Consider the following 26,624-nt stretch of genomic DNA (forward strand, 5'->3'; position numbering starts at 1 on the left):
TGCTCAAAAGGAGCTTACTAATTAATGTGCATGCTGTGGATAAAATTATATCTGGATTCCCAAAACACGTGAGTTCATGTTCAGTTACTCACGGATTTCTGATATTCCTTTCACCATGACTTCTGTCTTCTGAGTCTTGATCAGTCATACTCGAAATACATTTCTTTTATGCTTCTCCTTACCTTGGTTGGCTCACCTAAAAGAACAGGATATTTTCTCTTATTGAGTCCTTATGATGCTTATTTTCAGGGTTTCTCAATTCCCTTCAGAGAGCTTGGATTCCAGTCATTTGTACCACCCCTAGGCCTTTGTTGGCCCTGGGAAACTTATTTTGTTTCCCTACCTTGTCTTCTTTCTCCTTCTTCTCCATTCTTTTTCTGCTTCCTTTTCCCTTTTGGTCCCTCCCTCTCCCCTCTGCTCTAATCTCTGGGGGTTGTAGGCTGCTGCTGCTTCCACTGCCTCTCGCCGCTGCACCTTCACTCTCCTCCAGGTGCACTACTGACCTGGGTAGCATTCTCCCAGCTGGGTGGGACTTTTTAGCCAGCTCAGGCAGTGATGACACATAGTGCTTGGACCTGGAGCCCTGTGATTTGTATAGGAAATGATGGGAGTCCAAGCTGTGCTCCCCAAACCAGACCCAATACTCCTGTCAGAAAAAAAAGCCTTCCATCTCTTTAGTTTCTTGGGCAAAGTATAATTTTCAAAAATTTAAAAATTCGTCTTTCATACATAGAATAGACATGTGTCAAAGATTTATTCAAATCATTAATGAAGGAATCAGTAAGATGGTAAAGCTGATTCAAAGACCATTTGAGTAAATGGGTATTTAAAGACATTAGGAAAAAACATTTTGGTATAAGATTTGGTAGGTTAAATATAAAACTGGTTAATAAATAAAATAAAATCATAAATATTTTTGATAATCCTTCCACTAGACAGAAATCATTTACATCTCTCCTAGAGGAAAAAAAATCTACAAGTTAAGATCCAGCTTCACAAAATCTGGGATTTTAATCAATACCAGATGGTGAGCAGAGCAAAGCTGTATTCCCTTAGATACTTAAATAACTGTTGGATGGCCCTGTTAAAATGTTTAACATTGAAAAGACATGCCACCTTTCCTTTGCCTTATTTCTAAGTTTTGGATATTTTTTTCTTAATGCCTCTCTTTTAAATTTTAAAGTAGCCCAGGTGCAGGGATTAAACATCCTAGGCTGTGCAACTCAACTGCATATGATAACTAATTTCTCAACACATCTGCTCTAAAGCTGTGATGACCTGCTGCATGAGATGGCCCGTTGTGGCCAAGGTATTGTTCTAAGTGTGGTGGAGGAGGCCAGAGTGATACAGAAGTGGCCCCTTTGTCAGATTAACATGTTACCTTTAAAATTTTGTTGGAAAGGAGCCACTTTTGGAGATTATCCTCAGGCAGAACAAATGTTACCGCAACATTTGGTCTGGTAGGAAGGTGAGAGGAGTGGATGGCTGTTTCTTCAATAAAAGAACATGAACACATTTCAGATGCTTATGCGCTGTAGGAACTAGAGAAGCAGGAGGTCTTTTCTAGTTCTGCTCACTCACTGACTGCCCCCTCCCCGCGAAAAGTGAAATTATAAACAATTTCTAGGAACTGTTAGTTCACATTCAGAATTTTTACTATATTCAAAAACTCCATATATGTCGCTTAGAAACAAACCAAAACAAACAATGTCTCAGCTGGTCTTCAGGTAGCTCTCTCAGGGACAGCTTCTTAGGACAGCCCACACCAACTGCAGGGTACAAGATCACAAGTAAAGCCTGGGAGGTGGCCCCTGAAAAAAATAGAGCCTCCGAAGGTGGCAGATGAAAAGAATCTTGTTTTTTATAGGATATGCAAAATCCAGAGGTTACACACCTTGCAGAGTGCCTAACTTGTGGCAAGAACTCCCTGACCAGGGATCAAACCCAGGGATCGACCAGGGATCGAACCCACCTTCCTCTGCCACACCTTGCAGAGTGCCTAACTTGTGGCAAGAACTCAACCAATAGTGATTTCCTTGAACCAAATTGCCTAAAGCCACTTAATTGTGACTTCCAGACCTAAAGCCATCTGTCTCTCTGGTAGTGGGAGAGACCGGACACAGACAGGAAGCAAATTGTGTCTCCTGCCCTCTGCAGTGAACTCTACTGTGGGTGTTTGAGGCAGAGGAGGAGGCAGGGAAAAATGGTCTCTCTTCCGAGTTTGGTGCTGGAATTTATGAGCCCAGATGTGCACACAGCAGAGGCGGGATCTGGTCCCAGAACTGCCTTTGCCAAGTCTGTGCCAGAAGAGGATCCCTCTGTGAGGCTCTGCAGTACCTCAGGAGCTGGGGCTGGCCTGGCCACAGATAAAACAATGGAGCAAAGAAAATGATTGTTATACGTACCCTGGTCTTCACAGCACTACATGGAGGTTACGAATATGGAACCAGAAAGCCTGAGTTCAAATTCCAGTTCCTTTGTTAGGATCTGGAGCCAGAACACCCAGATTAAAATCTTATCTCTGCTACTTATTAACCCTGTGAACTTGAGTAAGTTTCTTAACTTCTCTTGCCTCTTCCCTATGTCCATCTGTAAGAGGATAATCAGTGACTATCTCATTAGCTTGTTTGTGAGAATCAAATGAGTTAATGTACATGAGGCACTTAGATGATGCAGGGCATGAAATAAGTGCTGGATAAATGTTTGGCCTCTCCTTTTTGCCAGTTCACCTTAAACACCTTGTGTCAGTGGCAGAAACCATGTACAGCCAGGTGTAGCAAAAACAAAAAGGTAGTGGGGTTTATTATAAGAATATATGGATGACTCAGGAAAACTTAAGGACTGCAATGCAGACGGCCCTCTGCTGAAGAGACAGGGACTGAGATGCCATGAGAATATTTTTATCCAATGCCTTAAACACTCTAAGGTTGTGCCCTTCACCCTCAAAGTTTTTAATCTATAATCGACTTGTATATGTGTTGTGATCCCATAACATTTCTGCCATTTGGATTACCAATCATCTCAGTACAGCTCATTGAAGATTTTGTCCATTTCTCACTGAACTACAATACCACCCTTGTAATATGTCAAGAACATATACATGCATGGGTATAATTCCAGGATCTTCATTTTATTCCATTGGTTGTCTATTCCTACACCAATAGCACTTTGTCTTAATTGATGGTTTTATAATAATCTTGATATCTGATAATAAAAATTTCCCCAGTTGGTTATTCTTTTTTCAGGAGTGTCTTAGCTATTCTTGGTCCTTCTTCTTTGGGGTAGTTTAAAAATATGGTTGTGGGAATTCCATGGTGGTCCAGTGGTTAGGACTCCACGCTTCCACTGCCAAGGGCGTGGGTTCAATCCCTAGTCAGGGAGCTAAGATCCCATGAGCTGCATGACATGGCCAAAAAAACACCATATATACACACATATATATATATATATATGGCTATAAATTCTTTAACACTTTCCATTGAGAGGTGGAATCTATGTTCCTTCCAGTTGTTGCATAGCATCATTTCCATGATATTTTATTGGTTGAAGCAGTTGCACGCCCACCCATGCAATGTGTGATCCTGGACTAGAAAAGAAATTACCAGGATAATTGGTGAAAATTGAATAACATCTGTATATCAGGTTAGTAGTGTATCATTGTTAATTTCTTTGTTTTGATCATCATGCTGTGAGTATGTAGAAGGTTAACATTTGGGGAAATGCAAGAATCTTAGAACAACATAACTCTGATCACCTCCCTTCTGACTTTCATGATTTTTTTTTTTTTTTTAAGATTTTTTTTTTTTTTTTTTTTTTTTTTTTTTGCGGTACGCGGGCCTCTCGCTGTTGTGGCCTCTCCTGTTGTGGAGCACAGGCTCCGGACGCGCAGGCTCAGTGGCCATGGCTCACGGACCTAGCCGCTCCACGGCATGTGGGATCTTCCCGGACCTGGGCACGAACCCGTGTCCTCTGCATCGACAGGCGGACTCTCAACCACTGCGCCACCAGGGAAGCCCCTTTCATGATTTTTTTGTTCACTTTTGCCCTTAAAAATAAAAACTCTACATATTTGATAATATTTGTTTTTTACAGACAATACTAGATTTATCTAGATGTTAATAGTTTCTTTGTTTTCCTTTCCAACTTGCATCCCAGATTTTCCTTCTGGGATCTTCTTTCTAAAGAATATCCTTTAAAAATTCCTTTGGTGTAGGTCTGTTGGAAATAAATCCTCTCCCAGTTTTTGTTATTTTTGTCTTTATTTCAGCCTCATTCTTGAAGGATAGTTTTTCTGGGTGCATATTTCTAAGGTAGTAATCATTTTCTCACAATGTTCCAAAGATCTTATTCTGTTGTGTTTTGGCTTTTGTTTAATTGTTGAGATGTCTGCTGTCAGTTTAATTGTCATTTATTTGTAGGTTATCTATCTTTTGCCTCTTAGTGCTTTTAAGATATTCTTTTTGTCCTTGATATTGTTGTTTTGTTCCATATGGATTTTTACTTTATCCTGTTTACTTTACACTGTGCATTCTGTATCTGTACAATTATATCTTTCATTTTCTGGAAACTTCTCAGCCATTATCTCTTAAAATATCAACTTCCTTTATTCTCTTTATTCTCATCTTCTGAACTTTCAATCAGACTTTCCTATTCTACATTGTATATTTCCTACCCTCTCATTTTTTACATCTCCTATGCTGCATTTTTCAAATCTATCTTCCAGTTTACTAAATATTTTCCTGCTATGTGTAATCTGCTAGTTAACTCATTCATTGAGTTTTTATTGCAACAATTATATGTTTCATGTCTACTTGGTTCTTTTTTCAAATAACTTTTATAGTCTTATTTCTTGCTTAATTTTGTGATTCCTTTCTTATTTCTTCAATATTTCATATATAGCTTTTATGTTCTATGTCTTATATTCAATATATATAGTCCTTGGGTCTAATGTGTTTGTAGTTTCAGCTGACTCTTACTCATGCTGAGTCATAATATTCATGTCATATTATTGTGAGTTACTATGAGGGTATACACTGGGGATGCTTTTCTTCAGAGAGGACTTGTGATGTTTCGCTGGGATCCAGGGATGTTACTGACCTGGCACCACACAAGTTCCCTTTTGGGGGGGTCTCAGTTTACCTTAAGAATCCCTACATTGTTGCTAGTCCAGGGCTTCTCTACTGTGGTGATGGTTGGAATTTGCTTTCAGGATATCTATCTGTCCTTCCTATACTGGGGACTTGTCAATCTTATTTTAGTCCATGGTCTTTTCCCTCCTCTCATGGCCTGTAAAGCCAGCAAGTTCCATTTTTCATGTGAGATCTGATTGTTTTGTAAAGGAAAATTCCCTCAGAATATGTGAATTTCATTTCATTCAAGGCACTTAGCACTACCCAACATTATATTATATAATATATATTTACTTATATATTGTTTTATGGCCAGTCTCCCTACCAGAATATAAACTTCATGAGAACAGGGACTTTGATTCACTGCTATATCTCCAGTGACAAGAGCATAGAGCTAATTCATAGTGGAGCCTGTAGTTTAACAACTATTTCTTGAATGTTGAAATGAATTGATGAATGAATGAGTGAATTTCATCGATAAGTTCATTAGTATTGGGTATTCCATTGAGTTCTCTAGAAACAAAGATAAATCCGACAAAGTTCCTTCCCATGAGGTACTTACTAGGTTAGTAGAGATAAGAAGGACATGAAAGTAAATAAGTTTAATAAAGTATATAGTATACACACACACACACACACACACACACTCACACTCATATATGTATAAATAATACCATAGGGCTTCCCTGGTGGCGCAGTGGTTGAGAGTCCGCCTGCTGATGCAGGGGATGCGGGTTCGTGGCCCGATCCGGGAAGATCCCACATGCCGCGGAGCGGCTGGGCCCGTGAGCCATGGCCGCTGAGCCTGTGCGTCTGGAGCCTGTGCTCCGCAACGGGAGAGGCCACAACGTACCGCAAAGGCCCGCGTACCGCAAAATAATAATAATAATAATACCATATAAAAACTATCTCCCAAGCCATTTTCAGTAGTTCTTACCTCATTGTTTAAGTTATTATAGGCCATTCATAGGGGGAGCAATGTGATCAACTTTAATGCTTTAGAAAAACTTTAGTGGAGTATGGTGGATGGATCAGGTTGAGGAATATTGAAGGCAGGGAAGGAAGAGATTACTGCAGTCCATGTTTCATCTATTCGAAAAATATTTTTTGAGTGCATATGATGAGTCAGGCACCATTCTATACACCCAGGAAATACAGCCGTCCCTTGGTGTCCGTGGGAGATTGGCTCCAGGAGCCTCTGCGGATATCAAAATCTGCGATGCTCAAATTCCTTGTACAAAATGGCATGGAATAACGATTGCAGTCAGTACTCTGTATCTGCCATGCAAAACCAACAGATGCAGAGGACAGACTGCATTTGTGAAGAAGACGCGTAAGGTCCTCACCACAGAGCTTATTTTCTAGTTGACTAAAACAAAATAAGTGAACAAATTAACACATAATTTCAAAAAGTGGAACATGCTACAAAGAAAGTAGAACAGGGTTATCAGAAACAGGAGTGTTGGGACTTCCCTGATGGCACAGCGGCTAAGACTCCGTGCTCCCAATGCACGGGGCCCGGGTTCGATCCCTGCTCAGGAAACTACATCCCACACGTGTGACATGACTACTAGTTTGCATGACGCAACTAAGGAGCCCACCTGCTGCAACTAAGGAGCCCACCTGCCGCAACTAAGACCCAGTGCAGGGACTTCCCTGACAGTCCAGTGGTTGAGACTTCGCCTTCCAATGCAGAGGTTGCAGGTTCGGTCCCTGGTCAGGGAGCTAAGATCCCACATGCCTCGCGGCCAAAAAACCAAAACACCAAAACATAAAACAGAAGCAGTATTGTAACAAATTCAATAAAGACTTAAAAAAAAAAAAGACCCAGCACAACCAAATAAATAAATGAATATTAAAAAAAAAAAAAGAAACAAGGTTGTTGGTGATGCTATGGTGGTGACGGGCCAGAGAAGGCCTCTCTGAAGAGACAGTATATGACCAGAGACCTCAATCATATGACAAGAAGGAGAGGCACCCACAGGCAAGTCAGGAGGACAGAACATTCCCGTTAGAGGGAATGGCAGGGGCAACCCTATGTTTTGCACTTCAAGGATCAGGAAGTGGACCACCGTGCCTGGTCTCAAGTAACTGATGAGAGAGCATTTGTTGAGTTTGGAGAAGTAGGCAGGGGCTGGACCACCTAGGTCCCTATAGCCATGGTAAGGTATTTGGGTGTTGTTCAAAGGGCAATTGGAAACCATGTTAGGGACCAAGGCAGGAGGAGGGGAGCGTAATAAGACTTAAGTTTTTAAAAGGTCATTCGAGTTGTTGCTCCCTGAAAAATGGGCAGCAAAAGTCCAGGAAACAGGTGCTACAGACTACTGTACTGGGCAAGACATGAAAAGGGCCTGAGCTCAGGTGGAGGTGTCTATCCATGCTGACCCATGTCCCCTTCCTAGACTGTAACTTCTGTAGCTTGTTCCTCGCAGAATCCCTGATGCAGCCCAGTGCCTGGTATACAAAGGCACTAGGTTACATTAGATTGCTCTAACCGAGAAACTGAGTTGCTTAAAGGGTAACATTAAGCTATAAGCTCAAACACAATGTAGGTCACAAATCATGGCTACATTGTAATCATAATTGTAGTAGCATCAACTATTGGTTTTACAAATGCCTTTTGCCGTAGTGGAGTGTGGATAATCCTATGTATATAATCCAGTAAGAATCTGTCATCACTACTAGAAATTAATTGCAAAGAAATATGTACTGTGGTTTGTCAGTGACATTACCATCACATACAAGAAGATAACATATGTTTAGGGAATTTTTTTAAAGATGTATTTATTATTTTTTTATTTTATTTATTTTTGGCTGTGTCGGGTCTTAGTTTGAGGCACGCGGGATCTTTGTTGAGGCATGCAGGAACTGTCATTGGGGCGCGTGCTTCTCTCTAGTTGTGGTGTGTGGGTTTTTTCTCTCTCTAGTTGTGGTGCGCAGCCTCCAGAGCACGTGGGCTCTGTAGTTTGTGGCATGTGGGCTCTAGTTGAGGCACTCGAGCTCAGTAGTTGTGGTGCGCAGGCTTAGTCGCCCCGCGGCATGTGGGATCTTAGTTCCCTGACCAGGGATCAAACCCGCATCCCTTGCATTGCAAGGCTGATTCTTTACCACTGGCCGACCAGGGAACTCCCTGTTCGGGGAATTTTTATTGCTAATAAGTACAAGGCTTAAGAGATGATTACATTTGGAGTTACCAGTGGAATATTCTGTTTATGTAAAGCAAACCAGTCTCATTTTTTTTTTTTTTTTTAAGAACACTTCCAGGAAATAACTACTCCTCCAGAGAAGTGGGAGCATAGAGTTTTGGTTAAGAATATGGCCTTGGAGCCAAACATACCTGAGTTTTAGCCCCAGCATTGCCACTCATTAACTGTGTGACCTTGGGTAAGGTGTATCCTCAACTCTGATATTTGGAAAATAATACCCATGTCCAGCATTATTGTGAGGATTGAATGAAATTCTGTCATTCTTTCAGGCTTCTCAGCATCTAAACTCTTTCTGTTATAGACGTTCCTGTTTATGTGTTTTGGGTAGAACAAAGAAGGCCTCACCCTTTAAGTGTTGGAAGTGCTCGGTACTTGGTATCCTGGGTTTCCCTGCCCTGAGAGCATAAGCATGTAACCTTGGGTTTCTTCATTCAGCTGTTGTTAAGTTTTGGTGCAGGAGCTAACAGCACAGGCGGGAAGGGGCTGGGAGATCTCTCTAGAGGCACAGCAGCAGTGGCAGTGTTTGCAGCAGTGACCACCAGTCAGGGTTCTGATACAGCAGTGACGTTGGTGTGGGCAGGATGGGCTGCATGAAAACTGGCTCCAGTGTGGAAGTGGCCTCAGTGCAAACTACAGCCTCTAGTGCTTTGTAACAGTGACAGCAGTTTCTCATCAGTCCAATTCTGTGATATTACTCCTAGAAATTTAGCTGAAAGCTTGATTCTTCAAGTTTTCAGGCAATTCCATGAGCAACCAATAGCCCTTGATTTAAATTCTTTCATAGTGTAACCCATTTAGTTAGCTTTGGTTACTAGCTATTAAGAACCATGGTTGATTTAGATTCTACACCTATCCTCACAGCATGGTGACTAGCAGAGAATACACGATAAATGTCGCTATTAGTAGCAGTTACCAATAGTGGGTTATTAATTTCATCTAAGTATTGAATGTCATAATGCAGTTTTAGTGATTTTGCTTCACATTTAAGAGCTATATTTAATATTGCCTTTATTGATATATCTTTTTGAAATGGTCTATTTATATTCTGAATTACATCTTGATTAATCCAAGACTCTTTACTAGACTCTAAGCTTCTTGAAGGCAGAAGTTGTCTTGTTCACAACTGGATTATTTTCAGGCATAGTGCTGGGCACAGGTGGACCCTTAGTAAATATTTGTGGAGGAGGTACATCATGAGCTTATTGATAAAAGAAAAGTACCAGCTCAGGGATTGGACAGATCTCTAGGGTGGCATTGTCTCAGTGAGGTAGTTTGGTCCAGGATTGGTCCTCAACTCTAGGAACATAATATTGCACATAGCTGAAATTGATCATGCTCTTGGATGTAGACTCAAACTAAACAAACTCATAAGAGACTGATGTATAAATCATATTTATTTCCACTGAAAAATAGAACTTTTGGGTAATCTGGAATTCTGCTCATTTATTCATTTAATGAATTTTAAGCATTTATTGTGTGCCAGGTATTCCTATATCTTTGTATAAACAGTGAACGAAACAGACAAGATTATTACTGTCATGCAATTTGCACAACTGTGTCAACAAATAAATACATAATTGCAGATAATAGTAACTGTTATAAAGAAAAACATAGGATAAAAGGATGAAAATTGTTAGGAAGGAGTGTGTGCTGCTTTAAATTGATAAAGGGAAGGTGACCCTCAGGAAGGAACATTTAAACTGAAACCTGAATGAAGTGGGGGAAGAAAATAACCAGAAATGGGAAGCATTACATTTAAAGGCTCTGAGGCAGAAATAATCCTGGGGGTGTTAAAGGAATAAAAAGTAAGCCAGTGTGGTAGGCAGCCTCTAAGATGGTTCTCAATGATCTCTAGCTACTGGTATTCACACCTGTATGATATTCTCTCCCCTTGAGTGTGGGCTGAATGTAATAACTAGCTTCTAACAAACAGAATGTAACAGAGGTGATGGAATGTCACTGCCAATGTTAGATTGCAAAAAATAGTGGTCTCTGTCTTGGGCACCTCTTTCCAGCTCTCTTGTTTTCTCACTATGCAGAAAAGAGTTAACATGGCAGGCCTGAGACAACTATCCTTATATAGGCCAGCTTGAAAGATTGGCCCTTGGATGGAATCTGGGAACTTGGGTGGTAAACATTTCCCTACACTGATATAAAACTTTCCCTAATTGATAAGAGTGGCTCACTATACCTAGACTGTTTGTACAAATAATATGCTTATGCTGAACACCTGCTTTCCTCCATGGAAACTGGAATTTTAGTAGGCACTAGGCAGAGGGTACCTGTGTGACCAGCTCCCCATAAAATCTCTGGGCGATGAATCTTTAATAGGCTTCCCCAGGCAGAAACATTGCACACACATTGCTGCATTTTCTTTGTTGGGAGAAGAGCATGACCTGTGTGATCCCTTGTGAGAGCATAAGGGAGCCTACAAACGAATTCCTCCAGACTCTGATTGTACCTTTTCCCTTTATGGCCTGGCTCTGTATCCTCACTATATTGCTTTGATAGATCTAGGTGTCCATACAGCTACAGGCGTACCTCATTTTATTGCACTTTGCTTTTATTGTGCTTCACTTTATTGCACTTTGCAGATAATGCATTTTTTACAGATTGAAGGTTTGTGGCAAGCAAGTCCATTGAAACCATTTTTTTCAACAACACTTGCTCACTTCTTGTCTCTGTGTCACATTTTGGTAATCTGACAACATTTCAAACTTTTTCATTATTATTATATTTGTTATGGTGATCTGTTATCAATGATCTTTGATGTTGCTATTGTAATTGTTTTGGGGAGTGCCAAAAACCGTGCCCATATAAGATGGCAAATTTAATAAATGTTGTGTATATTCTGACTGCTCCACCAACTGGCTGTTCCCCCATCTCTCTCCCTCTCCTCAGGCCTCCCTCTTCCATGAGACACAACAATATTGAAATTAAGCCAATAATAACCCCACAACTGCCTCTAATGTTCAAGTGACAGGAAGAGGTATACACATCTCTCACTTTAAATCAAAAGTTAGAAATGATTAAGCTTAGTGAGGAAGGCGTAGTGAAAGCCAAGACAGGCTGAAAGCTGGGCCTCTTGCACCTAACAGTTAGCCGACTTGTGAATGCAAAGGAAAAGTTCTTGAAAGAAATTAAAAGTGCTGCTCCAGTGAACTTACAAATAATAAGAAAGGGAAACAGTCTTACTGCTGATATGGAGAAAGTTTTAGTGGTCTGGATAAAAAAGATAAATCAGCCACAACATTTCCTTAAGCCAAAGCCTAATCCAGAACAAGTCACTAACTCTCTTCAATTCTATGAAGTCTGAGAGAGGTGATGAAGCTGCCTAAGAAAAGCTTGAAGCTAGCAGAGGTTGATTCTTGAGGTTTAAGGAAAGACACCACCTCCACAACGTAAAAGTGCAAGGTGAAGCAGGAAGTGCTGATGTAGAAGTTGCAGCAAGTTATCCAGAACATCTAGCTAAGATCATTCATGAAGGTGGTTACACTAAACAATATATTTTCAGTGTAGACAAAACAGTCTTATATTGGAAGATGATGCCATTTAGGACTTTCATAGCTAGAGAGGAGAAGTCAATGCCTGGCATCAAAGCATCAAAGGACAGGCTGAGGCTAATGCAGCTGGTGACTTCAAGTTGAAGCCAATGCTCATTTACCATTCCCCAAATCCTAGGGCCCTTAAGAATTATGCTGAATCTACTCTAACTGGGCTCCATAAATGGAACAACAAAGCCTGGATGATAGCACATCTGTTTACAACATGATTTACTGAATATTTTAAGCCCACTCTTGAGACCTACTGCTCAGAAAAAATATTCCTTTCAAAATATTACTGCTTACTGACAATGCACCTGGTCACCCAAGAGCTCTGATGGAGATATACAGTGAGATTAACGTTGTTTTCATGACTACTAATACAACATCCATTTTGCAACCCATGAATCAAGGAGTAAGTTCAACTTTCAAGTCTTACTCTTTAAGAAATGAATTTCCTCAGGCTCTAGTTGCCATAGATAGTGATTCCTCTGATAGATCTGGGCAAAGTAAATTGAAAAACTTCCAGAAAGGATTCACCATTCTAGAAGCCATTAAGAACATTTGTGATTCATGGAAGAGGTCAAAATATCAACATTAACAGGAATTTGCAAGAAGTTGATTCCAACCCTCATGGATGACTTTGAGGGGTTCAAGACTTCAGTGAAGGAAGTAACTGTAGATGTGGTGGAAATAGCAGGAGAACTAGAATTAGAAGTGGAGCCTGAAGATGGGACTGAATTGTTGCAACCTCATGATAAAACTTTAATGGGTGAGAAGTTGCTTCTTATGCATGAGCAAAGAAAGTGGTTTTTTCAGATAGAATTTACTCTGGTCAAGATTCTGTGATGATTGTAGACATGACAACAAAAGATTTAGAATATTACATAAACTTATTTGATAAAACAGTGGCAGGGTGTGAGAGGATTGACTCTTAATTTTGAAAGAAGTTCTACTGTGGGTAAACTGCTATCAAACAGCATTGATGCTACAGAGAAATCATTCATGAAAGGAAGAGCCAATGCATGTGGCAAACCTCATACTTGTCTTATTTCAAGAAATTGTCTCCCCACCCTTCAGCGGCCACCGCTCTGATCAGTCAGCAGCCAGCAACATCCAGGCAAGACCTTCCACCAGCAAAAAGATCAAGACTAGCTAAAGGTTCAGATGTTGGTTAGCATTTTTTTAGCAATAAAGTATTTTTTAATTCAGGTATATACATTCTTCTTTTAGACATAATGCTATTGCACACTTAATGGCCTACAGCATAGTGTAAACATAACTTTTATATGCACTGGGAAACCAAAAGATTTGTGTGACTCACTTTATTGTGATATTCACTTAATTGCAGTGGTCTGGTTTTCTCCGAGGAGTTGATTTATATTCCAAAGTTACTCCAGCTGCACGTATGTCTCTAACCCCTGCAGTCCCACAGCACAGTTTAAAACTTTTCTTTGTCCTTAGTGAATTCCATCTCCCATTCTGCTTAGGGACTTCCAAAGCTTCCCCCTCTTTCCTCATATAGCTCACAATCTCCTTACCCTCAGCAGTCAAACCCATCTTTCCAGAAAAACTTGCATTCTTCTTTTGTGTGCCAGTCGGAATTACATTATTGCTACATTTCCATGTTTGCCTTTGCTACCAGGAAACTCAGAGTTAAAAGAGTTCAATTGCTGTTTTATACCAAATTCTCTGCCTTCTAAATGATTTATGATTTTTAATAACAATGACATCGTGATTTCATTATTAAGACTGAGGCCATCGTATGTCAACTACCTCTAGTTTTTTCCAAAACCACTACTTTTCTATATCTGTACTTTCCATCCTTCTTATCCTCCAGTCTCAGGGGAAGGTCTTCAAATTTATGAGTACTTTAGGTGAACCCTGGTGGAGTTTCTTGACTTGGTTTCCTAGTCTCTGTATAACCTTGCTGTGTGACTAATTCTTGTCTATAGATCAGCAAATAACTTCTCTCTGGTGGACAGACAACCAATCTCTTCCCAAGTACCCTCCCCCATCCCTATGGAAAAAGCCAGTTTTGCAGTCGTTTGTTAAATTCACTTCAATATTCTTTTATTCCGTATAAATTTGTGGTTCTCTGATTTCAAATTGATTGTAACATTTTTATAATTTCCTCATTAAAAATATGTAAAAATAATCTTTGACATGTCTTCACTTTACATCTATTTGAGAGTCTTGATTTTACCTTTTCTTGAAAATTATTCTTAACACATAGATAAGCTTTTTGTTTTTAATAGATCTTTATTGGAGTATAATTGCTTCACAATACTGTGTTAGTTTCTGTTGCACAGCAAAGCAAATCAGCCATATGCATACACATGTCCCCATATCCCCTCCCTCTTGAGCCTCCCTCCCACCCTCCCTATACCACCCCTCTAGGTCATCACAAAGCACCGAGCCGATGTCCCTGTGCTATGCTGCAAAGATGAAGTCTATATTTTCTAGTTCCACTTTCTCACTTTCTAATTACCCATTTAAATCCATCTTCTGCACCCCACATCAATATATATGTATCTTGCATACGTCAGTCCTATACTGAAACCATTCTGAAGAAGATCATAGTGAACGCTTTCCAGTCCCTTCTTGCTGTAATTTGCTTAATTGATAGTGTTAAGTCCAAGTGATATTTACTTATGGGAAAGACAAAGACTCTATCTCATGGCCTTATTTATGCAACCAAAACTGTTCCAGCCACAGATGTTCCTGTCAGTGGTTTCAGTATTTTATTGAATTCTTTCTTTCTTCTTTTTTTTTTAAATCCTGGAGGAGGAAGTTGGAATGAAACAGTGCAGATGTCTGTACAACCACAACAGTCCCTGTTTCTGTGTTTATAAAAGTGCCTCATCCTGGTAGGGAGAACCGCCCCAGCTATGCAGGTGTCAACCTTGAAGCTCTATACCTTTGAAAAATAATGTGGTCTCTCCCTATAATCTCTTGCAATTTTTTTTAACTTTCTTAGTTTTAATGCCCTCTTTCAGATGGAATATCCCAGATTCCATCAGTTCTCAGATTTCTTCTCTATCTATACTCACTCTTAGTGTAAGCAAATAAGGTAGGGGGTCCCTGAAGAAAGAGAACCTAGCATGTATTTCTTGACATAAGTGAAGCCACTTTTGGCCTAAACCATTTTGTGATCTAAGCCTGGCTACAGTGCTTGCCCTTAAACAGGTCTCAATAATAATCATTTTAAGGGAATGAACAAAAAAATGACTGTTATCAGGCAAGAGAAATAACAATAGCAAAAATGAAAAATCAGTTGTAAACTCCCAGTTCTGTTTCAATGGTAAAGATTAGCCTTAAGAACTTTTTTAAGCTGTTTTGCAGCCTTTAAAACCCCGCAGGGACTCAACCACCAGGTCAACTGGAACCCAAGGGATTATGATGTTGAACTTTTCTGACTCTCCTGGCATCAATCAACTAAAACTGTTGACCTTTGCCCCAATTCTATGCTGAATTCTCCTCTGCTCAAGCACTTTCATGAATATGCATGTAACGTTGGCTTAAAACTTCCCAAATTTTACTGTTTAGGGAGACACTTTGGGAAGGATCCTTCTCCTTACTTGCTGCAAGTAATAAATCCTTCCTTCTACCAATCTTTGGCTTGGTTGTGTCTTTTGGCTCAACACCCACCAAGAGGCAAACCCAGTTTTCGGGTAACATTGGGTGATTTCACCTAGCCTCAAGGCTTTATGTAGAGTCCCTTCACTGAAGACTCCTAAACTTATTTCTCCAACCTAGGCTACTCCCTTGAACTCCAGATTTGCATATCTAGCTGCCTCCTCCATATCTCGCCTTGGAAATCTAAATGTCCAAAACTGAGATTCTGATCTTATCCTACCACCTTCTAAACCTATTCCTCCCACAGATTTACCAATCTTGGCAGAAGGAAACGATGCCAAAAACTCTCTGCACCGGTGCTGAATCAGATCTCAGAGACAGAGTTTTGGGTGAAGTAGAAAAGAATAGCTTTATTGCTTTGCCAGGCAAAGAGGGACACAGAGAGTTCATGCCCTCAAAACTGTGTGTCCCCACCCCAGGGGATTTGGTGAGGGGTTTTACAGCAACGGTTCAAGGGCTGGGTTGCTGGTTAGGATCAGGCTGCACGATTGTTTCCTGGCTCCTCCTCCCTTGTCTCTGCATCCCCTCCCTTCCCTGATTAGCAACTGTTTGAACCTGCCCTTTGGAACTCAGGGAAGGTCATGGAGGCTGAAGCCTATTCCCTAAAAACAAGAAACAGGGGACACAGAAAGTCTTCTGTGCCCAGGAGCCCCACAGGGTCCTGCTCCATTTCAGAAACTTCATCTTTCACATTGCTCAGGTCAAATCTAGAGTCATCCTTCATCCTCACCCTCACCCCTTTCTCTTATATTCAGTCCATCAGCAAATCTTATTGGCTCTAATTTCAAAGTGTGTCAAGACTCCCAACCCGTCTCAACACTACCACTGCCACCACCCTGTTTCAAGCTGCCATTGTCTCTTGCCTGGATTATGTCTTCCCAACTAAGCTCTTTACTATTGCACTTAGCCCCTATAGTCTATTCTCAACAAAGGACAATCTTTATAAAACACAAGTCAGATCATGTGACTCCTTTGCTCAAAACCCTGCAATGACTGTCCATCTCTTTCAGAGTTAAAGTCAGAGCCTTTAGAGGGGCTCTCAGGCCATATGTAATCTTCCCCTGACCACCCAGCAGAATCTGGACCTCTTGGCCCACTTCCACTTCCTGACCACTCCTACCTCCTTGCTCGCCTTTGAATATGCTAGGCACACTCTCACTTAGAGATCTTTGCACTCCTGATCTCTCTGCCTGGAGGCTCTGTGCTCACACATCTGCAGGGCTTGCTCTCTGCCTTCTTTCAGGCCTTTGTTCAAACATCATTTCTCACTGAAGCCTTCCCTGACCCCCTTATGTAAATTATAACTGCCCCCAAGCTCTACTCTCTGGCCCTCCCTGTCCTATCCTTTGCTTTTCATTTCTCCATAGTACTTGTCAACATCACCTGACATTCCATACATTTTACTTTATTTGTTTATTGTCTATCTCCCCAGGGAAAGCTATTTACAATACAAAGTTGACCATGTTTTTCTTATGGAAGGGCAGCATAACCTCATGTTTATGATTCCAGGTTCTAGAGTCAGACTGCTTAGGTTTGAGCACTGGTCCTATCACTCAACATTCTATACCTCCCTTTTCTTACCTATAAAATGAGGATAGTAAAAGTACTTTTCTCACAGCTTTGTAGTAAGGACTAAATAGGACAATGCATATAAAGTGCTTAGAATCGTGCCTGGCACATGGAAAATGTACAAATGATCATTTACTGCCTTGGTTCCAGGGCATGAAGGATGGAGCAGGTATTTGGCAGTGTTTCTGTCTCATTTCCTTCCTTTTTTAAATTCTTTTTAAGTGTCTGGTATTAATTTTGTAATTAGGGTGGATAAGTGAATATTAGCTTGAATATCTTTACCCACACTTAATACTTGGGCTCAGAGACACTACAGAACACCCAAGCAGAAATGTGGCCTCCTTTGCACTTTGGGGCAAATGCAGAACACAGCTAACAGCAACTCCTGAGTTTTATAAGTTTACAATCCAGGCACTAAGAGGTGAACTTAACTCTCTTAGTCTCCAGTCCACTGGTCCATTGGCCCTACACAGTCCAGGTGTCCAATCAATTATGGCAAAGGCATGGAGTCATGAAGCCATAGAGGCATGGAGTCATTATGGGGCAGCTCCTACTGACATAACATGGATGAAGTGGGCAGAGACAATTTCTGAAATAAAGGGATAAGGAGAAGAGAATGCCATCAGTATCCATTGCATTGATACAATATTATGATGGAAAATGTTTGAGAGTTTCCACAGTGTTTACCAGGTTTCAGTCAAAATTGGGAAAGTGTACCCATAACAAATTTGTATATTTCAGCTTCTTCAAAGACACTAATTTCTTGAATGTTTTACCTGTCAAATCCTGCCCTTTGAGAAGGATATATAGTTGACTAGGTGAGTTGGGTTTTTGTGTGTGTGTGTGTGTGTGTGTGTGTGTGTGTGTGTATGTTTGTTTTTGTCTTTGTTCTTTTCTTCTATATTTAGATTAGAAGAAAACTGCAGCTACATCCGTAATTGTATGATTTGGAAGCTGATGTTTCCATATCTTTTTGCTAATTAATAAACTTTCAAAATCTGAATTTTTGGTAAATGTAAATTAAGATTTACTAATATCTTTATGAGTGCGTGCACTTGATGTCTAAGCCAGCTAGGCAAGTGGTACAAAAGCATTGTGTATGGCTGATTCATTTTGGTGTGCAGTGGAGGCTAACACAACATTGTAAAGCAACCATACTCCAATAAAAATTAATAATAAAAAAAGAAAACAAAGCAGCCAAATTGCTCTCTCCCCTGATAGGAAGTTTGTACATAATAAAATTTAAAAAATAAAAAGTTTATTTCATCTTGCTCAACATGAGCTTGTGTGTTCTTCCATGAAGACTGCCAGGCTGGGAGTTATAAGTCTTAGATCTATTAGCTACATTTTGTGTCACTAGGTAAGTCCCAATTGCTCGGGCTTCAGTTTTCCTGTTTGTAAAATAAATTGATTAGAATAAATGTCTAAGGTCCTCCTAACTTCAAAAATCTCATTTTACTAATTGTGAGTCTCAGAGTAGGTGGGTAAACAGTTATTTATAGGACTAACACTTACTCTAAAGGCAGGAGAGCAAAAACAGTAAAGAATCTTGAACTCCAAAATACAATCAAACTGTTAACAAAACAAAACTCAGTTCATTTGAAGTCACTGCAGTCAGGGAGAACAGTGTCTTAGCAGAATCAAGAGGGAGGAATCAGAGAAAAATTATATAGAATTTGGGAGGTCTGGGCTCAAGGGTATTATGGCAGGTATTTCAAAGTGGGGAGAGATTGAGATTGGGCAAGTTTGTGAAATAACACTTTAGGGTTGGTGGACATAGTGAGGTGAGAGTCTTGAAGTGAGTCTTGATAAACAAACCATGGTTTGATAAGGGAGACTGTTGTCTCAGATAAACTGATTTGCAGTGATTTCCTGAAGCGAACAGTGAAGTTGTTGATTGACTTGTGGTTTTATCTTCTCTGGGCAAAGTTTCCTGGAACAAATAACTAAGTCATGTTGACACAGGTGGTCTCAGTTCTTAGGCCTTCCAGCTATATCATATTGATGCAGTTGGCCACAGCTCTCATGAACTTTAAGTTGGTACAGAACAAAATAGCTGGCATCAGAGAAATGTTTGGTGTAAACTCTACCCCTGGCCTCTCCTGAGTTCCATATTCATATATTCAACTTCCTACTTGAGAATTCTTCTTGAATGTATTATATAGTTCTTGAATTCCAAATAGAACAAATAAATTCCAAAGAGAACTCCCTTTCATATTCTCCATTTCAGGAAATGGCATTACCATTTACTCAGTTATTTAAGTCGAAAACCTAAGCACCTCTCCTGTCCTCATACCACCACATAAGTCTTGTTGGTTGGAACTCCAGAATACATACCAAATTCAACCACTTAATACCTTCAATGTGAAAACTCTAGTTCAAGCCATCATTATCCCTTGCCCAGGCACAGATTCAATAAATAAAATGTCATACTGGTCTTTTCTTTTTCTGAAATATGCATGTTTATTCCCATGTCAGGGCCCTTGTACTTGTCTCTCCTGTGCAGACCACTGTTCCTCCAGATCTTTCTATAGCTCTTTCTCATTTTTGAGATCTCAACATTGACAGCCTTTATTTCCTGAATCACCCTAGCTAAAGTTGGCCTCTCCCCCTCTACCTTTCTATCACATTATCATACCAATATATTTATTTTATAGTAGCTAGCAACTTCTGAAACTATATTTTTGTACACTTTGTTTCCTTGTTCCCTGTCTGTCTCTACCCATTGAATATAAACTCCATCAGGGTAGAGATCCTGCCTACTAGGAACCAGGCCCTGTATCTCCACTACCTTGAACAGAACCTGGCACATAGTAGATTCTCAAGAAATAATTTGAAATGATTCAAGAAGAAATTTTCAGCAAAAAACAGATGAGTAGATGGATAGAAGTATGTATTAATGTATTAATTATTTAAAATGTAATAATCATTTAATGATAATATAGTCAAAGATACTAATTATATAATTTCTCTACATTAATGGCTTAACATGTTTATCTCATCACTTAAATTATGTTAATCTCCACCTTTCATCCAGTGAATCCCAATGTTAAGTAATGAAATTTGTTGCATGATAAAATTGAGTACTATCAGATTCATAATTGGTATATTTCTTGGACTACTTATAGAAGTAGGAAAAGGAGAATGGTTAGTGATGAGAGGTTTAGGGAACAGCTGAATGGTTAACTAAGTAGCTCAGAGCTAAAACCAAAATGACTAGGAAAGCTTGACTTAAAACTAAAAATGCTCCCTGATTTAATAGTATTTATGAGCTTATTTATGCAGAAGCTAAATGTTAAAATAACTTTTTGGGGGTTTGCAAATATACTTAAAATCCTATTTCTTTATATCAGGATAGCAAAATTGAATTAAATAGCAAAGTTGATTGAAAATAAAATATACTAATTTTTTAAAACTTTTTATTGTATATTGGAGTATAGTTGATTAACAATGCTGTGTTAGTTTCAGGTGTACAAAGAAGTGATTCAGTTATACATATACATTTATCTATCCCTTTTCAGATTCTTTTCCCAACTAAGTCATTACAGAATACTGAGCAGAGTTCCCTGTGCTATACAGTAGGTCCTTGTTGGTTGTCCATTTGAAATATAGCAGTGTGTACATGTCAATCCCAAACTCCCTAACTATCCCTCCCCCCACACTTTATTGTTTGTGGATTTTTTGATGGTAGCCATTCTTACCGGTGTGAGGTGATATCTCATGGTAGTTTTGATTGGCATTTCTCTAATAATTAGTGATCCATCTCCCAGAGTAATGGAAATAAAAACAAAAATAAATGGGACCTAATTAAACTCAAAAGCTTTTGCACAGCAAAGGAAACCATAAACAAAATGAAAGACAACTCACAGAATGGAATAAAATATTTGCAAATGATTTGACCGACAACGGATTAGTCTCCAAAATTTACAAACAGCTCGTGTGGCTTAATATCATCAAAACAAGCAACCCAATCAAAAAATGAGCAGAAAACCTAAATAGACATTTCTCCAAAGAAAACATACAGATGGCCAAGAGGCACATGAAAAAATGTTCAACATCACTAATTATTAGAAAAATATACTAATTTTTATATACACTCTGCTCATGCAACATGAGGAAAGTTGGTTTTTCAGTTGATGATGAGGAGGGGTTTCCTTAGGCAGTACTCTGGGAAGTAACCCTTGATTATGGTCTAATATTATTAAGTACAAAAGTCAAGAAAGCATCGTGACATAGTGTGAGAAAGCAAATGCTAGTGAAAGTTTGGGAAACAAGAATAAAGATGGGTCTGAAAGAGCTGATGGAGAATTCAGGAAACTTGTCCACTTCGTATAAGCGTCAATAGATTGAGAACATATGTTTCAAACTACAGAACCAGGCCAGAAACTCCTTAACAAATATTAATTGAGCATCTACTCTCTACCAGGCACTGAGCTGGCAATGAGAACATAAAGATATAGGGAAAAAAAAAAAAGCTGCATTCTTTTCTCTTCAAGTTCTTATTGTTAAGTGACTATAGAGATGAAGACCTAAGCAGGGTCCAAGTCACCTAAGGCCTCATGTCCCAACCTTTGAGGTTTGAACTCTATTCTGAGAACAACGAAAAGCTGTTGAAGGATTATACAGCAGAGTGGCACAGCTAGCTTTTCATTTTACGAAGAATAATTGGTCTGTCGAAATCGTAGAGGATGACTGTGGTTAGGAGGCTGCAGCAGTAAGCCAAGCAAAGAGATGAAGGTGGCCAAAACTAAGAGAGCTGCACTAGAGATGGAGACCTATAGGTAGAAACAATCAGTACTAAGGATATGGAATTAACAGCGTTACCGATCACCAACGGGTTGGTGACCCCTCAGTGGGTCCTTTGATTGGAGTCGAAAATGCCAATCGAAGGAAACTGTTTCAGTATATCAGAGCAGAAACTTTATTCATTCATCAAGGAATGAAGAAGAGAGAGCTCATGCTATAAAAACACTTTTTCCCCGAGGGGAGTGGAGTAAGGGAATTTTAAGAGGTAGGAGGCTGACAATTTATCAGGATTCTAGGAAAGGGGCAGAGATTTCCAGGGGCAGCTGAGGGCAGCTGAGGGCAGCTGGGGTGTGTTCAGTCTTCCATGCATCTCTGCACACGGCAGGAACTGCACCTACCAGAGTACACAGATCTTTGCCTTTGGCAGGGATCTTAGCATGGTGATGAAGCAAAGGTGACTTTCAACACCTCCAGGTCTCATCCTTGCATGTGTTCCTGTGGTCAAGTCAGAGCCACTTCAGGGTGGTTGAACACTGCTTATGTCTTAAAGCACAGCTGTGGAACATCTCTGTCAGATACCATGTGCTTTTGAAACAGACACGGAGATAAATCAAGGCAAGGATCCTTTAGCTCTCAGGGGCTGGGATGGGTGACAAAATGACCCAGTGATTGGTTTCATAAAAGGAAGTGCAGGGCTTCCCTGGTGGCACAGTGGTTAAGAATCCGCCTGCCAATGTAGGGGACACGGGTTCGAGCCCAGGTCTGGGAAGATTCCCACATGCCGCGGAGCACCTAAGCCCGTGCGCCACAACTACTGAGCCCATGTGCCACAACTACTGAAGCCCGTGCGCCCAGAGCCCGTGCTCCACAACAAAGGGAAGCCACCACAATGAGAAGCCACCACAATGAGAAGCCCGTGCACCACAACGAAGAGTAGCCCCCACTCGCCGCAACTAGAGAAAGCCCGCGCAGCAACGAAGACCCAACGCAGCCAAAAATAAATAAATTTATGAAAAAAAAAGGAAGTGCAAAATTAAGGAAAGGGAGGAGTCAGGGTTGAAGACAGGCTTGGCAGAGAGAAAATGAAAAGCTCATCAAAAGGATTTCAGCTTTTATTTGTTTTTTTTGAAGTTTTACACACGGTAGGTTTTTGATGTGACATTTATTCCAAACGGGCATTTTAAAGAAATCTCGACTGTATTAATTTCTTCCAAAAAATTTATTACTGTAAATTGTATTTGTGATTAGAAGTCAGCAAATAGTAAGAAGGGAACTTTTTTTTCTTTTTTTTTTTTTTTTTTGCGGTACGCGGGCCTCTCACTGTTGTGGCCTCTCCCGTTGCGGAGCACAGGCTCCGGATGCGCAGGCTCAGCGGCCATGGCTCACGGGCCCAGCCGCTCCACGGCATGTGGGATCCTCCCGGACCGGGGCACGAACCCGTGTCCCCTGCATCGGCAAGCGGACTCTCAACCACTGCACCACCAGGGAAGCCCTGGGAACTTTTCTTAATTACAGTCTTCCTTATGATTCTACTTGAGATTTTGGAGTAAATTAATTAACATACTTACAAAAAGACTGGCAAAGATACCTATATTTTATGCATGTACACTAAGTAAACTCTTTGTGTGGTTTTATATTTAATTCTCAAATTTAAAAAAAATGCTCTGAACGTGAAGTCATAGGTAGTAGCAATGAGACCATGAACACTGGTTTATACAAACTCCAAATTATCCGTATTAGAAATGTTCTCTCCATATTAGAAATCTTTTCTAATTAACATGTTCCAAAAGAGTACCTATCAATTATACAAATAATTACATTCAGTCAATTCTTTTAAATGTCAGCTATAAAAATTTTTAATATTCTCCAAAATTAAAAAATAATGAAAGTTTGACTTTTCTTTAAAAAACAAAAGCAAAGGAAGGAAACAGAGTCTTCAATTTTATCCATAAGTATAGAAAAGTAATCATTATTATTGTGTTAAATATTTCCCAGTGGCTTTTCTATATTAAGACACAACTCAGAATAAACCTGGGGATGAATCTATTTACATTTTTAGAACATTTTCTAAAGTTTATGAATTATTTCAATTGGTATTTTACAATGCAAGGACTTTATAAGTGTTTGCTCATTAAAAAGATTTTCTAAATAAGTGTGCACTGACATAAATGTTCACTATTATTAGCACTATTATTAGCAACACATTGGGGCAATGGTGAGGTGAAACGCATAAACTTGGAAATAGAGTTTCAGTTAATCATAAACATAAAATCTATAAGAAATGAATGCTCTTACAGATGTGCAAAATCATAAAAGACAGATTTATTGCCTAGGGAACCCTGTTTAGGGTCTAACTGATTGCATCAATATTTTCAAAAGAGAGGAATTAATAAGCAGACAAAAATATGATGATAAAGCAAGCCAGGTCCCCAGTACTTTGTCTGTCTCAGTCCGTGGAGAGTGGGAGCCTACATACAGGACTCAACTGTGGACTGACTGCAAGCGGCTCCAACGTTCCCTGTGGGAGAGACTTAAAGAGAGTACTCCCTCCACTGTAAGAAGGCAGACACCTGTCTTGAAACTCCATTTGCAAAGAAGCACACTGTTTTCACTTCAATTTTACTGTTATTTAAGTTGCTTTAGGGGTTCTGAAGCAGATTGGGGGAGGCTAAAAGGCTCTGAAGCCATCTTTGGTGCTCTCTTAGTCTATTGTACAGTTGCATGTCTCAGGATACCTTGGGAGCCCTGGGATTTAGAGGAATGTGCCTTGATTTCCAATACATTTATATCAGTTATCGGCATGGTACTTTCGTAAAATTATTCAATCTTTCTGAACTTTGGTTTTCTTATCTGTAAATAAGTATAATAGTATCTTGATCTTGGTTTGATTATTTGGATCAAGATTGAATGTGTAAAAATGCCTAAGCTATAGCAAGCAATTATTAAATGCTAGTTATTATTATAATAGCTTAGTGCATTAAATACTTAGGTCATTTTTTTCAACACCTCCCCCAATTTCTTTATCACTGTATTAGTTTCCTATGCTGCTGTTAACAAATTACCACAGACTCACTGACTTAAAACAATATAAATTTATTATCTTATAGTTATGAAGGTCAGAGGTCCAAAATGGAGCTCCCTGGGCTAAAATCAAGGTGTAGACAGAGCTGAATTCCTTCTGAAGCTCTAGGGGAAGATTGTTTTTTTCCCAGCTTCTAGAAACTGTCCTTGGTTTGTGGCCTCCAGCTAGCAATTACATCAGTTGGACCTCTGCTTCTGTCAGTACATCTTCTTCTCTGACTGTAACACTTCTGCCTCTTTCTTATAAAGACCCTGTGATTACATTGGGCCTACTGGATAATCCCAGATAATCTTATAATATTCCCATCTCAAGATCCTTCATTTAATCACATGTGCAAACTCCCTTTTGCCATGTAAGATAATATATTCACAGGTGTATTAGTCAGGGTTCTCCAGAGAAACAGACCAATAGGAGATATATACCTATATATCTATCTGTAGAGATAGATAGATGATAGATAGATAGATAGGGATATATACCTTATGATAAGGAGTTGGCTCATGTGATTTTGGAGGCTGGCATGTCCAAAATCTGCAGTATGGGCCAACAGGCTCAAGACCCAGGAGAGTGGATGGTGCAGATAAAGTCTGAAGGCAGTCTGTTGAAGAATTTTCTCTTGCTCGGAAAGGCTAGTCTTTTTGCTCTATTCAAACCTTCAGCTGATTGGATGAGATGCACCCACATTATGGAAGGCAATCTGTATTCATGCATGTAAATGTTAAAATCATTCAAAAATACTCTTGAATTTGACACATAAAATTAACCATCACAACAAGTTTCAGGGATTAGGATTTGGACATCTTTGTGGGGTGGCGATTATTCTGCCTACCACAAATCTCTCGATATCCACATTCTAAGCTCTGTGCTAACCACTACATCTCTAAAAACAAGCCAGCCCAGTTTCTGCTTCTCTAAACTCACATTTAGAGAAGAGGACACATAAATTGGTAAGTACAATACAATAGAGTAGGAGTAATGATACAGCTATGCACAGTATGCCATGGTGATACAGAAGAGAGGCATGCATTTCAGCTTGGGGGTGGGAAGTGCAGGTGGAGAAAGTGGGGGTAACAAAGAAATCTTTCTAAAGGGGATGATGCTTAAGTTGAACTTTTAAAAGTACGTGGGAGTTAAAAAAGGGAAAAGACACTGCAGGCAGAGGAGTTAACCTGAGCATAGAGAAATAACTATTCCTCTGATTCTGTACTCACCTAGTAGCTGTCTCATGATAACTTAACTTCACTTGAAATTTTTGTTTTCTGTAAGGAAAGAATACGTTGGCCAGAGAACTCAAGGGCTCAGTTCTCCTGACAATAATACTTCTAAGTGTAAATGAATAAATCAGCATTCAGTTGTGAATACCTGTCTTTGTGTTGTAATGGGCACTATTGGTTACTGACTAAACAACCATCTTGCCTTTATTCCTTCCTAACAGAAATCCAGTTTTGTTCAGAGATTTGGTAGCAGTATACTCAGGGAAAGTGGGTCCCTCCTTAGTCCCAGGGGACAACTTGTGAGTGTTCTAACTCAGTGGGAATATCCATTCCTTTTTGTTCTGATTGGTTTAAGGGAGGCATGTGACACAGTTGTGGTCATTGAGAAAAAAGAAGAAAAGTTAGTTAGGGTGCTTCTAGAAAAGATTTTCCTTCTTCATAAAAAGAGAGATACATTGGAGAAGTGCTCAGCTCTTCTTTCTTGCTTGCTTTTTTAC

This window comes from Grampus griseus (genome assembly GCF_964374135.1).
Source record: "Grampus griseus genome assembly, chromosome: 11".
NCBI classification, from domain to species: Eukaryota; Metazoa; Chordata; class Mammalia; order Artiodactyla; family Delphinidae; genus Grampus; species Grampus griseus.